This window comes from Mandrillus leucophaeus, unplaced genomic scaffold (genome assembly GCF_000951045.1).
Source record: "Mandrillus leucophaeus isolate KB7577 unplaced genomic scaffold, Mleu.le_1.0 Scaffold198, whole genome shotgun sequence".
In the NCBI taxonomy this organism is placed as follows: domain Eukaryota; kingdom Metazoa; phylum Chordata; class Mammalia; order Primates; family Cercopithecidae; genus Mandrillus; species Mandrillus leucophaeus.
The window spans coordinates 4,504,785-4,518,434 of NW_012102009.1; the positions used below are offsets into that span (position 1 = coordinate 4,504,785).

At 36.6% G+C, this 13,650-nt stretch overlaps 1 pseudogene; it reads right to left on the reverse strand.

Moving 5' to 3' along the window:
- LOC105538748 overlaps nt 1–13,650 on the reverse strand; it is a 150,431-nt pseudogene that overhangs the window by 89,012 nt on the left and 47,769 nt on the right.

Sequence of the window (13,650 nt, forward strand, 5' to 3'; positions counted from 1 at the left end):
AAAGAGAGAGAAAGAAAGAAAGAAAGAAAGAAAGAAAGAAAGAAAGAAAGAAAGAAAGAAAGAAAGAAAGAAAGAAAGAAAGAAAGAAAGAAAGAAGAAAGGAAGGAAGGAAGGAAGGAGAGGAAGGAAGGAAGGAAGGAAGGAAGGAAGGAAGGAAGGAAGGAAGGAAAGAAAGAAGAGAGAAAGAAAGGAAGGAAAGAAAGAAGGAAGGAAGGAGAAGAGAAGAAGGAGGAGGAGTAGAAGAAGAAAGGAAGGAAGGAAAGAAAGAAGGAAGGAAGGAAGGAGAGAGAAATCAATCCTCATTCTATCAAGGGAAAATACAATGAGCAACATGTAGTTGAGAGATTAGAACCCACTAAGAAGTCAAAGCATAACACAATTTGAGAATCTCGAACAGTTAATACCAAACACTTTTTATATTTCATGATTGGTTAGGTTAAGAGGATTGCAAATGTCTTACTGTCACAGGTGTTTGTTATAAACTTCAAGAATGACTTCTTGACTCTGGGAGTAACCTAGAAGAAGATTCAAGCCTACCTGCTCACAGTGGGAGCTAAGGCCCATTTTCCCAAATAACCAAGTTACTTTATGAAAGAAATTTTATGAAGACAGTGACAAGTCAGGGATCCCAAGTAAGGATTTAGTTATCTCTGGGAAGGGATAACATCTCAAATTTCTTTGTATCACAGTGCATAAAGTTTAGTTTATAAGACTAGTATAATATCAATCAATATTTGGTATTAATGACTTGGAGAGTGGGAGAAGTCAGGGAGTTTTCTCAAATTTGGCAATAGGAAAAGCATATTACTTACGATGGGAATAAGGAAATGTTACTTACCCCAGTCACAGTGAAAACCCAGAACCTCCAGAGGTAGCATTGAAAGGAAAATCTTCTGGAAGTTGGAAACAGCTGGGCCACATGATGCCAATTCTGTTCTCTTGAGATTATCTTCCCTTTTTGGGCAGAGTTTCTCAATATTAGCATTATGGACATTGTAAGCTGTATTGTCCTCTTTTGTGGGGTTATTCTGTGCCTTGCAGGACTCAATTTAGCAGCATCCCTTGTCTATCCACTAGATGACTGTAGCATCCTCTCCACTGGTTAAGACAACCAAAAATGTCTCCAGACATTGCCAAATGTCCCCTGGGAGGCAAAATTGCCCCCAGATGGAACTACTATTTTAGAGTCTCTCCTTGATTATCTCTGGCCTCAGGACATTCACTCCTTTAAAACTGGCCCAAGTGACAAATAGAAGAGCTAGGGAAATGCCATGTCAAAGAGTGTAAGGGCCATGGTAAATGATTCTTGGCTTCTTTAGAATGTGTGCGGAGCAGGATAAAAGGGTAACACTTCTGCGTTTTTAAGGGGATTTTTAATCAGTTTTAAGGGGATTTTTAATCAGTTTTAAGGGGATTTTTAATCAGTTTTTAACTGGCATGTGAAAGATATAAACCTTGACTCTCAGTGGCAAAAGTAATCTGTAACATATAATCATTCAACAGAATGATGGAAATGTAAAAAACAAAACAAAACAAAAAAGAACTACTGGCTCAAGTGTGCCCCAAATTCATTGCTTCTGGGATATAACAAAGGGGAAATAAATTCAGAAAAGATCATGAATCTAACTAATCTTATTTACAAGCTACAGCTGACTGAAGCGCAGAGAAATAAATGCTATTTTGAGATTTCTTCCCACCTCCTGGTTTGCCTCCTCTTGATAGATACCACCTTTAAGTCTTTCTCAAAGGAAAATCTTCCCAGACACGTGAAACCCTTAAAGACAAGATCAAGAGTTCTTTCTCCGCCAACATTCCCAGGTCTTCTGTCTCACTTCCTATCTGGGATATTTCTCTTCCCGGGGTAACTGAAACATGAATTATCTCATTTGGATAACCATATATTAATAAAATAAAATAACCATGACGTTTATTCAATAAGAGGAAAGCAACTATAGTTTCAAGGGAGTTCTTTCCTTATACAAGGTCACACGTTACATTCTAATCTAATTATCGTAAAAGTTACACATACTCTCACATTTTTCTCAGAACATCTACTGCTTCCTACTGATCTCTGAGAGTTCCAGTGAAGGACGTGGTGAACAAGAGAATGAGAAGAATCTGGTTTTGGATGCTCAGTTGGCTGGCTCATGTGCATCTACACAACATATCTGCATGTTGTGATGGACGTGTTAGATGATCAGAGACCAACATTTCTGCTGTAAAAGCTTTCATTTGTTTTTCATCACAGTGACACACAATTTCCTGCATTCTCTGCCCCCTGGGGTGTTTTCTGCAAAGAGAGAACATTACTTTTGACTTTTAGCATATCTGCCCTAAATTAGCCTCATAAATTCTCTGTGTTCTCCAAGACCGAAGGAGAAAAATTAACAGAGCAAAACTGAAAACTAAGCAGAACCAACAAATTCTATATTTTTTGGAGAAAGTCTCTATAGAAGAACAGTTGTACTGGGCTGAGAGCAATCCTCCAAGCAGAAACCAATGAGTAAGACCAATTCTAATAGGTGTTTGAAAACGAATTCACGGAGAATTTAGGAACCATCCTGAAGTCTCCAAAAATACTTGGAAGTACACTTGGGCTCAAAAAGATGCATATGCTAAGTGATAAAGAAACCAGAGCAAAAAGTATGTTTATTTTTGAGGAAGCACTTGCGACAGCATCAGTTTAACCATCACCCACAGTCTTGAGTCCTACAGCAGTCACTTATTTGCTGTTTGGTGTTAAACAAGTCATTTAACCTCTTCTATTCTCAGTTCCTTCATCTGTAAATAAGAGTCTAGATAATCTTTTTGAGTTCTAGGAGCGTTTGTGCTTTTTTTTTAGATTGGAAGTTCTCATAATTATTTTTAATAGAAATGTGTGGAATAATAATTTTGTCATGCAAACTGTTTTCCAAAATATTCTCTGACCTTAATTCTCTTACCTGCCATGAGATATGATATTCATTGATTGAACACTGTCTACTCTGCCCAAACTGTCCTTCTGAACACTTCTGTTTCACTCACTTATACTTCCACCATCTTTGCTTGTCTAAAGCCTACTCATTTGCTAAGTCTTGCCTCAAGCATTGACCTCTCCTGGCACATATTCCATTTGCTAAACAGCTTTCTGCAACACCCTCTGCATATATCTATCTGTACTTAGCATGATATATTAAAATGATCTGTTTCAGGAAGTTCTGTAAGTGGAATCATATCTCTTTTATCTTTGTATCTGCAGTGCCTAGCCTAATGACTCCTAAATAATAAGCCATTGAAAAAATATATATTTAGTTACTCTTGTTTAGTGTATGTGTAAATATAGGGCCTAGCCTAACAGAAAAAGGAACTCTAACCAGTGTGTTACTATAAAATGAGGTGATTCTACCTGTTTTATATTGTGTTCTAAACCAGGACAGAGGACCAAAGGAAAATTTAAAAAGTGACTGATTATTCAACTTTTAGAATAAAACTTTAAATAAACATAAATTGCATGGCCAAAGTAAAAGATAAAGGGCCTATAAGGGTTTATAAAACTTGCACTGTCTGACTCGACCCCTGCCCACTACGTCTGTGACCTCATCCACTTCATTCTCTCCTTTCCTCTTCTCGACTAGTCCAGTCCAGCCAAAGCCAGTTACATCCAGCCTTGAGGCATTTACATTTATTATTTTCTGGCCTAAATCTCCACTCTCTGGTTAACCACATGTCTTGATCTTCATCTCCTTTTAGGTCTTTAGTCAGAAGTCACCTTCCTAGTGAAGTCTTCCTTGACCACCCTATTTAAAATTGCAATAGCTAACCCACTTCTCTCCTTATTCCCCTTCTCTATTTTTCTCTAGATTTTATCAACATTCAACGTACTACATATTTTACTTATTTGTCTTGCTTTATTGTTTGTCTGTCTCCAGTAGAATCAAAGCTCTAAACGTATTAACTATTGTGTATAAACCTATTTACCCTGTGCCTAGAACAATGCCTGGAACACAGTAAGTGCTCAGTAAATAATTAATTAATAGCTAAGCAAATACACAGTCAATATGCATGACCTTGATCAAATTACCTACATATTTCCTAGTGGCTTATGTATCTGACCAAAAACTGAACTCATCTCTTGAGTATCAAACTGCCTACCTGACATCTCTACCTGAATGGCTACTATTTGACTCAAGCTTAGCAAGTCTAGAACCAACTGCTTGATCTTTGTCTTAGTCCACCTGGGCCTCCATAACAAAATACCACAGACTGAGTAGCTTATAGACAACATAAATGTATTTCTTACAGTTTGGGAGGCTGGGAAACCTAACATCAAGGTACCAGCAGATATTACAAGGCTATAGAAACCAAAACAGCATGGTATTGGTATGAAAATCAATACATAGACCAATTCAACAGAAGGGAGAACTCAGAAATAAAGCCATATGCTTACAGCCAACTGATCTTTGAGAAAACTGACAAAAACTTACACGGGGGAAAGGATGCCCTCTTCAATAAATGGTGCTGGGAAAGTTGGATAGCCACATGCAAAAGAATGAAATGGAACCCCTATGCCCCTATGTCTCACTATATAGAAAAAATAAACTCAGGATTGATTAAAAACTTAAACATAAGACCTGAATCTCTAAAAATACTTGAAGAAAACATGGGGAAAACTCTCCTGGACATTGATGTAGGCAAAGAATTTATAACAAAGACCTCAAAAGCACAGGCAACAGAAACAAAAATAGACAAATGGGACTGAATTAAACTAAAATGCTACTGCAATGCAAAAGAACTAATCAAGAGTGAAGAGACGACCTGTTGAATGGGAGTAAATATTTGACTACTTGCAAACTATTCATCCTACAGGAGACTAATAGCCAGAATATACAAGGAATTCTAATAACTCAACAGTAAAAGAACAAAAAACCAATAATTTCATTTAAAAGTGGGCAAAGGATAAGAATAGACATTTCTAAAAAGACATACAAGTGGCCAACAGGGTTAAGATTTCAACATACGAATTTGGGCAGAATACAAGTGTTTAGACCATAGGAATCTTTTCCCACAAACTTATTCCTCCTCCAGTCTTCCCCAGCTGAGTATGTAGATAGAGCTGACACCATCCAGACAGTTATTCAAGCCAAAATCAGGCAGTCATTTGGAGCAGAGATTATGCTGTGTGTTCACAAACCTATTTCACTTTTTTTTACCTGAACATACAGCCAGGTTACATTTCCCAGTGACCCCTACAGTAACATGGTTATGTTATTGAGCCCTGGCCAGTGGGAATGCAGGTGAAAGTGATGAACTCCACATCTGGCCTGGCTCCTAAAATGTCCTGTATGGTCCTCTATGCTCTCTCTTTATATTCTTTAGAGGTCACCTGTTGAAAATGGAGGTTCCATAAGATGTGGAACAGATCTCCCTCACTCTCCTGTAGACCCATATTGGATTGTGATATGAGCAAAAAAATAATGGGTTAAGTCACTGAGATTTGGAAAGGGATGCTTGTTACAACTGCTACCACCCTGCCTAATACATGTTTTTGTTACTTTCATTTTCCTCCCAAGTGCAACCCCTCATCTAAATTCTGAGAATTCTCTCAACACAGTATTTCTTCAATTCTTCCTCTCTTCTTCATCTTCATTGCCAACACTCTAGTCAAGGGTCAACCAAGTCTTACTTGGACATCTGCAATAGCCTTTTTATTTTCATTCTTGTAACCCTCAAGTTTATTCTCTAAACATCCAGAATGATATTCAATAGTTTCTTGTACACTTATAATTAAATCCTCTACTGTCACATGACCTGTATCTCACCCCTTGCCTACCTCATTCCCCTCTTCATTCACTACACTTCAGCCTTTTTTACCTTTTCTTTACCACCTCAGAGTCCTTACACATCCTATTGTTCCCTCCCCTGAAGAGTGCTTACAATGACTTATGATATGGCCAATATCCTTTCATCTTTCAGTCTTATCTTAAGCCTCACTTCATCAAGAAGACTAGTTTTGAGCGCTCAGCCTAAAGCAGGTCCCCAGATTATTCTTAGTCTTGACACTCTGCTTTTTTCCTTCATATCACTTCACAGTTAGTAGTTACATATTTATATTTACCTGTTTAAAGTCCGCTGATTATACAGTAAATTCTGAGACTGTTAGGATCTTATCCATTGTGGTCACCACTGAATATCCAGCACATGCACAGTGCCTGGCAGGTGGTGGGTGCTCCATAAATATTTGCTGAATAAATGAATGGATTGATGTAAATTGATCACTGACTCTGTCTGGAATTCATTATTTCCTTTTTTTCCCAATACTACATGTTCCTTCAAATATCACCTCATTCATCATTACAAGAGCATCTTTTTTTTTTTAATTTGCAGGCACACCTCCAATTTTACGTTATTCATGTTTACAATAGAAAAACATTTCTAATAAGAGTAAATGATCAACACAATCTCAATAGCACACTACCAGAACTATTTTCATTATTGTCGTTTGTGTTACAGGGAGGACTATGTAGAAGGAAAGACTGGAGATAGATGTTGAGTATCAGTCATACAAGGGTAAATGAGTCTGTAATGCAAGCAGTCAAAGAGAGTTGGATAACATGTTTCAGTAAAAGATTTCCCTAAGAACATTTCCAGAAGTTTCCAGAATGTCATAATCTAGGGACAAAGCTGAGTTTGGAAAATGGAATTTAGTCAGGAGCAGTTCTTAATAATACTTAGATTCTACCAAGGGCCTTTCCTGTCATATTTCGGTTTTGTAATTTTTTTTTCTTTTGACCACTTGGGGTCCTTGACCTAAGTCAGTTATTCCTATTACCTCTCAGTCTTTATCTACATTGTTATACATTTTATATAGTTTAAATAACAAGGTCATGAAATTTATATTTAGTTTTATGTTGCTACACAGACTTTTTACCATTGTAAAGGTTGAAAAATGAGGCACCAAGTTGGTATATTATTCCCCTGTGTGCAAGGCAGCCTAGCGTAGAGGCTAAAGACCCATGCTTCATAGCCACACTGCCTGGGTTCAAATGCCATCTCTACCACTTACTAGAACCTTGAAAAATAACATGAACTCTTCGTAAAATATTTTTCCTCATCTGCAAAATGGGACTAACAACAATACCTGCTTCATAGAGTTACAATGAGGATTCAGTAAAATATCAGATGTAAAGTACTTAGATCACTACTATGCAAATACAGCAATATTTATCATTGGATATTTATGTTCCTGATTTTTTTAGAAATACCAATAAAACTACAATAAGCAACTTAATTCATAAAGCTATTTTCTTCATTGTTAACCATTTATCTAAAAAGTTCTTTTCCTTTTCATCGTTTATCCAAAAGACTAAACCATATCCCTCTCTTAGTAATTGTATTTCCTTTAAACAACTGACAATTGGAAGTTAGACTATGAACAAGCTTCCATTGCGCCCAAGTTAAGCAGCAGGAAAGCATCCATTTATGCTGGGGCTTAAATTGTGAGGTTGGACTCAAAGTAAACAAGCAGGTGAAGAGGTTGGGATGATGAAAGACAATAGACCATTACCCAAGCCTAATGGTGTTGTAAAGGAGATAAATGTCTTTGAAGTAGCACCCTTAAAACCTGTGACCTTTAGATTGACCTCTCCTTTCAGATTATGGTATGCAGGTTGTTGTGGAGTCTGTGCAAAGTCAGCAATTAGAAAGATGGACCTTGAGAGAAATAGGTCTTTGAGGAAGGTGCCTACTCAGAGGTATGACTCTATTTCTTCTACTAGTTACCCATTGGCTTCCAAATTTCCCAATTGCTTTCAAAATGTTGGAGGTCTATGGCTCACTCTCTCACAGGTGCACTTTCTCCAAGACAGAAAATGCATTGAGTCTCACCCCATTGTTACAGTCCATGCTGTGAGCACAGAAAAAAATCAACACCGGAATTTGGACAAATTGCCCTTTACTTGTGAGGAGTAAAGTAAATGGAACAGATGGTTAATAACACTAAACACTAGTCACCTGCAAAGAAAACGGTATCTAGAAGAATTATTCATTTGCCAAGGTCATTGAAGAAAATACAGGATTGATGAGTTTGCTAGAAGACACCAGAAACCATACACCTTTGATCTGAATGAATGATTTAGTAGGTAATAAAGCACTATGGAGATTATTTGAAACAACTCATATTTATACAGCATGTTAAAGTTTTCAAAAAACTTTCCCTTGTGACGATAGTTCATGTTCACACAGAGTTATGAGATGTGAAAGAGGATGATTATTATACTCCCAGTAACCAGAACCCTTAATATTTATAAGTTCAACCTGTGTCATGCTGGGCCATACTGGAGCCTAAGACAAAAGAAAAAATTCAGCAATACTGATCCTATTTTTATTTACAATTTTGATATTGTATTCATTATGAATGTTTTGCATTTATTCTGCAGATTTTAATTTTAAAATATTGCATTAAAATATTATTTACTTTGATTAGTGAGTTTTTTGATGCTCCCCATCCTATCCATTGTCTATTAGCAAGTCCCTTTTAAATATTATTTTTAAATGTCATTACCCTTACAACCCAACATTATGAGTTAGTAAACTTTGTTAAATACTGCAGAAGCGTATCGAAATTTTACACCAAGGACATATTCTGCTCTACCTGCTACAGCTCAGAAGACAGTGAACCATCCCCAAGGAATTGCCATTTTTTCTTATTCTGTTCTTAGTTGAAGCAGAGAGTAATAGGCGACATGACTGACTTCTGTTTAGTTGACTTAATTTCTTGTTTAAAAATATTTCACCAAAAAATACTTGTACAGAGTTTTATGTTAATCAAAACTAAGCAGAGCTTATAATGAAGAATGTCTTCCCTGTCACTTTTTCCTAATGCAATTTCCAAGAGCAACATTTTTTAACTTTTAAAAATCATTTCTTATATTTCTGCCATTATTTTAAATAAGAATTTACCTATTGATTATCAAATAGATGCATTATTTACTGCTGTTATGATAGATATCAAATTCTCTAACCCCAATATACTTTTCCTTTCCTTCACCTTCCCAATACAGTTATCATGTTTTTTGGTAAAATCAATAACTGTTGTTTGCATCATCATAACAACATAAAATATTGTTCTCTGCATAGCAAATGCTACAATATAATTATGCTTGTATACTTTTTGATTTTTACTGGTATTACTTGATTACCTCCCTTTTATCATAATCATCTATATCTTTTATGAAATAAAAGATACCATATCTATAAGCCATATCTATAAACAATATCCTTAGATGTTTCAAACCTCTCCATCATATGCCTATGTTTAAATATACCAGATGATGTATCAATTTTATGTTGTTCCTGGATATCTTCCTCATGAAATTCTCTCTCCTATTTCCCAATTCTAAACCAGTTGCTCTCTGGACTCAAGGATGGCTGTTATCCTGAACTTTGGTTTTACAAGATCTTCTCTAGAATTTCCTATATTCTGAACCTCAAGTTTTTCCCTTCCTTATTTTACTCTCTAATTGTGCTGGAACACATACTTTTAGCTTCCTCAGTAAAGGTGAGTGAAAGCCAAGTTTTTTAGTATATTATTTAATTCCCATATATTCGAGAATTTTCCAGATTTCCTTATGTCATTGATTTCTAATTTAGTTCCATTTCTAAACATATACTTTGTATGACTTGAATTCTTTCAAGTTTATTGAAACATATTTTATGATCTAGAACATGGTCCATCTTGCAAAACTGTGTGTTGATTTGTTTGATGTGTACTTGGTCCTTGATAAACTTGTTCCCTGCGTACTGTGTGCTGTCGTTGGGAGGAGCAGTCTATAAGTGTCAACTAGGTCAAATTGGTTGATAGCATTGTTCAAGTTTCCTGTATCCTTCCTGACTTTCTGTCTTGTTATTCCATAAATTGAGAAAAAGGCATTAAAATCTGTGACTAAAATTGTGGATTTGTCTATTTCTCCTTGTAGTTCTATTGGTTTTTGCTTCAAATGTTTTGAAGCTATATTATTAGGTACAGAAATACTTAGGATTACTGTGTCTTCTTGATTTACTGACTCCTTTATCATTAAGAAATGACCTTCTTTACCCCGGTCAAATTTTTTGCTCTGAAGTTCACTTTGTTTGATACTAACATAGCCAGTGCAGATTTCTATTAATTTATACTAGGATAGTATATGTGCTTCCATCCTTTTAGTTTTAATCTATTTGTGTCTTTATATTTACATGGGGTTTCTTGTGGGCAACATACAAATGGGGTCTTGCTTTTTTATCCAATCTGATTATGTCTGCATTATAATTAGGGTGTTTAGAACATTTCCATTTAGTACGTTTATTGACATCACCATCATGATATTTGTTTTCTATTTGTCCTAACTGCTCTTTGTTTACTTTTTCCTCCTCTTTTTTGTGCCCTTTTGTTTTGTATTAAGTATTTTTTATTATTCCATTATATCTCCTTTGTAAACTAATCAGCTGCAATTCTTCATTTTATTATTTTAGTGGTTACTTTGTGGTTTACAATATAATTTTTAAATTATAACAATTTCCCTTCTAGTAATATTATGCCACTTCATATATGGTTTAAGAACCTCACAATAGTTTACTTCTATTTCTCTCTAGCCTTTGTGCTAACGTTGTAGTATACTTTACTTCTACATATATTGTGTGCCCCACGCTACATTGTTACTATTTTTGTTTAAATAGTAAATTATCTTGTAAAGAGATGTAAGTAAGTTTTTAAGTCATGTACTAAGCAATATGGTTACTTTTTTATTTTATTTTATTTTGTTTTTGGCTGAGTACAGGGAACTTTATGATGGTACAGTACATGGCAAGGTGGGACTCCCTAGGCCCCTCTCATTCTTCAGGGTTTCTGGCATGAAAACTGTGTCAAGGGGAGATTCTTAGTGTGAAGGTGAATGACTGTGGCAGGGACTTCCCAGTCACTGAAGGCCCCTCTCCTCCACACACGCTCTCACTGGGGCTGGTGGTCCAGGGAGTTCTTACTCCTTGAAGGCCATGTGAACTATAAGGTCTAACACCCTGTTGATGTAGCCAAATTCATTGTCATACCAGGAAATGAGCTTGACAAAGTAAGTGGTAATTGAGGGCATTTCACCAACATTGAAGGGGGAAAGAGTAGGTGTCACTGTTAAAGACAGAGGAGACAACTTAGTACTCAGTGTAGCCCAGGATGCCCTTCAGGGGAGCTCTCCAATGCCTACTTTACCACCTTATTGATATCATCATATCTGGTAAGTTTCTCCATATGGCAGATCAAGTCCACGACTGATACATTGGCAGTGAGGATATGGAAGACCATGCCAGTGAGCTTCCCATTCAGCTCAGGCATGGCCTTGCCCACACCCTTGGCAGCACCAGTAGATGCAGGAATGATGTTCTGGAGAGCCCTGTGGCCCTCACACCACAGTTTCCCAGAGCGGCCATCCACAGTCTTCTCGGTAGCAATGATGGCATGGACTATGGTCATGAGTCCTCCTCTACAATGCCAAAATTATCATGGATGACCTTGGCCAGGGAGGCTAAGCAGTTGTTGGTTCAGGAGGCATTACTAAGGATCACGAGGTTCTTTTTTCACTTCTCATGGTTAATGCCCACCAAAAACATGGGGGCATTAGCAGAGAGAGAAGAGATGATGATCCTTTTGGCTCCTCACTCTAAGTGAGTCCCAGCCATCTCCAAGATACTGAAGATACTGGAGGATTCCACAGCATAATCAATGCCAGCATCAACCCATTTGATTTTGGTGGGATCTTGCTCCTGGAAGATGGTGATAGTATTGCCATTGGTGACACATTTCCTGTTCACAGCCTTGACAGCACCATGGAACTTGCCATGGGTGGAATTATACTGGAACATGTAGACTATGTAGTTGAGGTCAATGAAGGAGTCATTGATGGTGACAATATTTACTTTGCCATAGTTAAAAGCTGGAGCTTCATGAGAAGTTGCAGCAGTATATCAAACAGAAGGAGCAGAGACTAGTTGCTGTTTCTGATGCTCATCATTCCTTTGCATAGGTCCATATTTCTATCTGGTATGATTTTCCTTCTGCTTGAAAGACTTCCTTTAACATTTCTTATAGTCTATGGGGTGATAGAACCTTTTAACTTTTGTATTTCTGAAAATTTATTTAATTCAACTTCAGTTTCTGTTTTGAAAGATATTTTCTCTGGTTATTGGAGTCTAGGTTGAAATTCTCTCTTTCAATACTATTAAAAAGGTTGCTTGACTATCTTCTTGCTTACATTGTAATTGTTTCTAATGGAATATCTAATCCTAATCTTTCTTCCTCTGTCTGAACGGTGTCTTTTTCCTCTGGCTGCTTTTAACTTATTTACCTTTTGCTAGTTTTGAACAATTTGACTATGACATACCTGGGTGTAGGTTCGTTCTTTCTTTCTTTCTTTCTTTCTTTCTTTCTTTCTTTCTTTCTTTCTTTCTTTCTTTCTCTCTTTCTTTGCTTGAATTTGGGTTTGTTGAGCTTCTTGGATCTGTGGGATTATAGTTTTCATCAAATTTGGAAAATTTAGGGCCATTGTTCTTTAAATGTCTTTCCCTCCATCCTCTTTTGGTGCCCCAATTACCCATAATATTAGGCCCCTTGAAATTGTCCCACCACTCACTGGTGTTCTGTTCGTTTCTTTTGAGTCTTGTTTCTGTTTCATTTTTTATCGTTTCTATTGCTTCATTATCAAATTCATTAATATTTTCTTCTGCAATGTCTAATATGTTGGTAATCCTCCCAAGTAGGACTTTGATCCCAAACATCATGGTTTGGATCTCTAGACTGTGTGGAATACAGTTGCAGCCATTGTTTTAATGTCTTTGTCTGATAATTCTATTGTGTCAGTTCTGCATCAATTTTAATTGATTGTGTTTTTTTCTCCTCAGTATGTGTTGTATTTTCCTTTTTTTTTTTTTTTTTGTATGCCTAGCCTTTTTTGTCTAAATGCTAGACATGATCAATTTTACCTTTTTGCATGCTGGATATTTTTATAGCTCTATAAATATTCTTAAACTATATTCTAGAAATCACCTAAAAATAGTTTGATTTCTTGGGGTGTTGCTATTAATATTTGATAAGAAAGACCAGAACAGCATTTGATTTAGGGATAATTATTTTCCACTCATAAGGAGAGATCCTTCTGATACTCTTCCTAGTGACATTTGCCAGTCTGGATGGTAGAAATAGAAACTATTCCCAGACCTATGTGAGCTCAAGGTACTGTTACCTCTAATTCTTTTATATGGTTCTTTCCCCAGCTTCTGCAGGGATACTGGTCAGTAATTTACTGAATACTTGAGGGGGCCCTTCTGCCGTTCTCTAGAGTTGTCTCTCTGTTCTGTCTAGTACTCTGCCCTATGAGCTCCAGTTGTTTTGATCTCTCCAGACTGTCAGCTTAATCTCCTTAACCCTTAGTTTAATCTCCCTAAATTCAGTTCCATGGCTGGAAAACTCTCTCAACACAGTAAGCTGAGGCATAGTTAATTCTTCCCCATCTCTCAGGGATCATTGATGTCTTGAAATCAATTGTTGCCTGGTATCTGATGTCTTGAAAACATTGGTTTTCAGTTGTTTTGGGTAGGAGCGTTGTGTCTTTTTAAGTAATTTTCTTTCTTTGATTTTTTTCTATCTTTTCT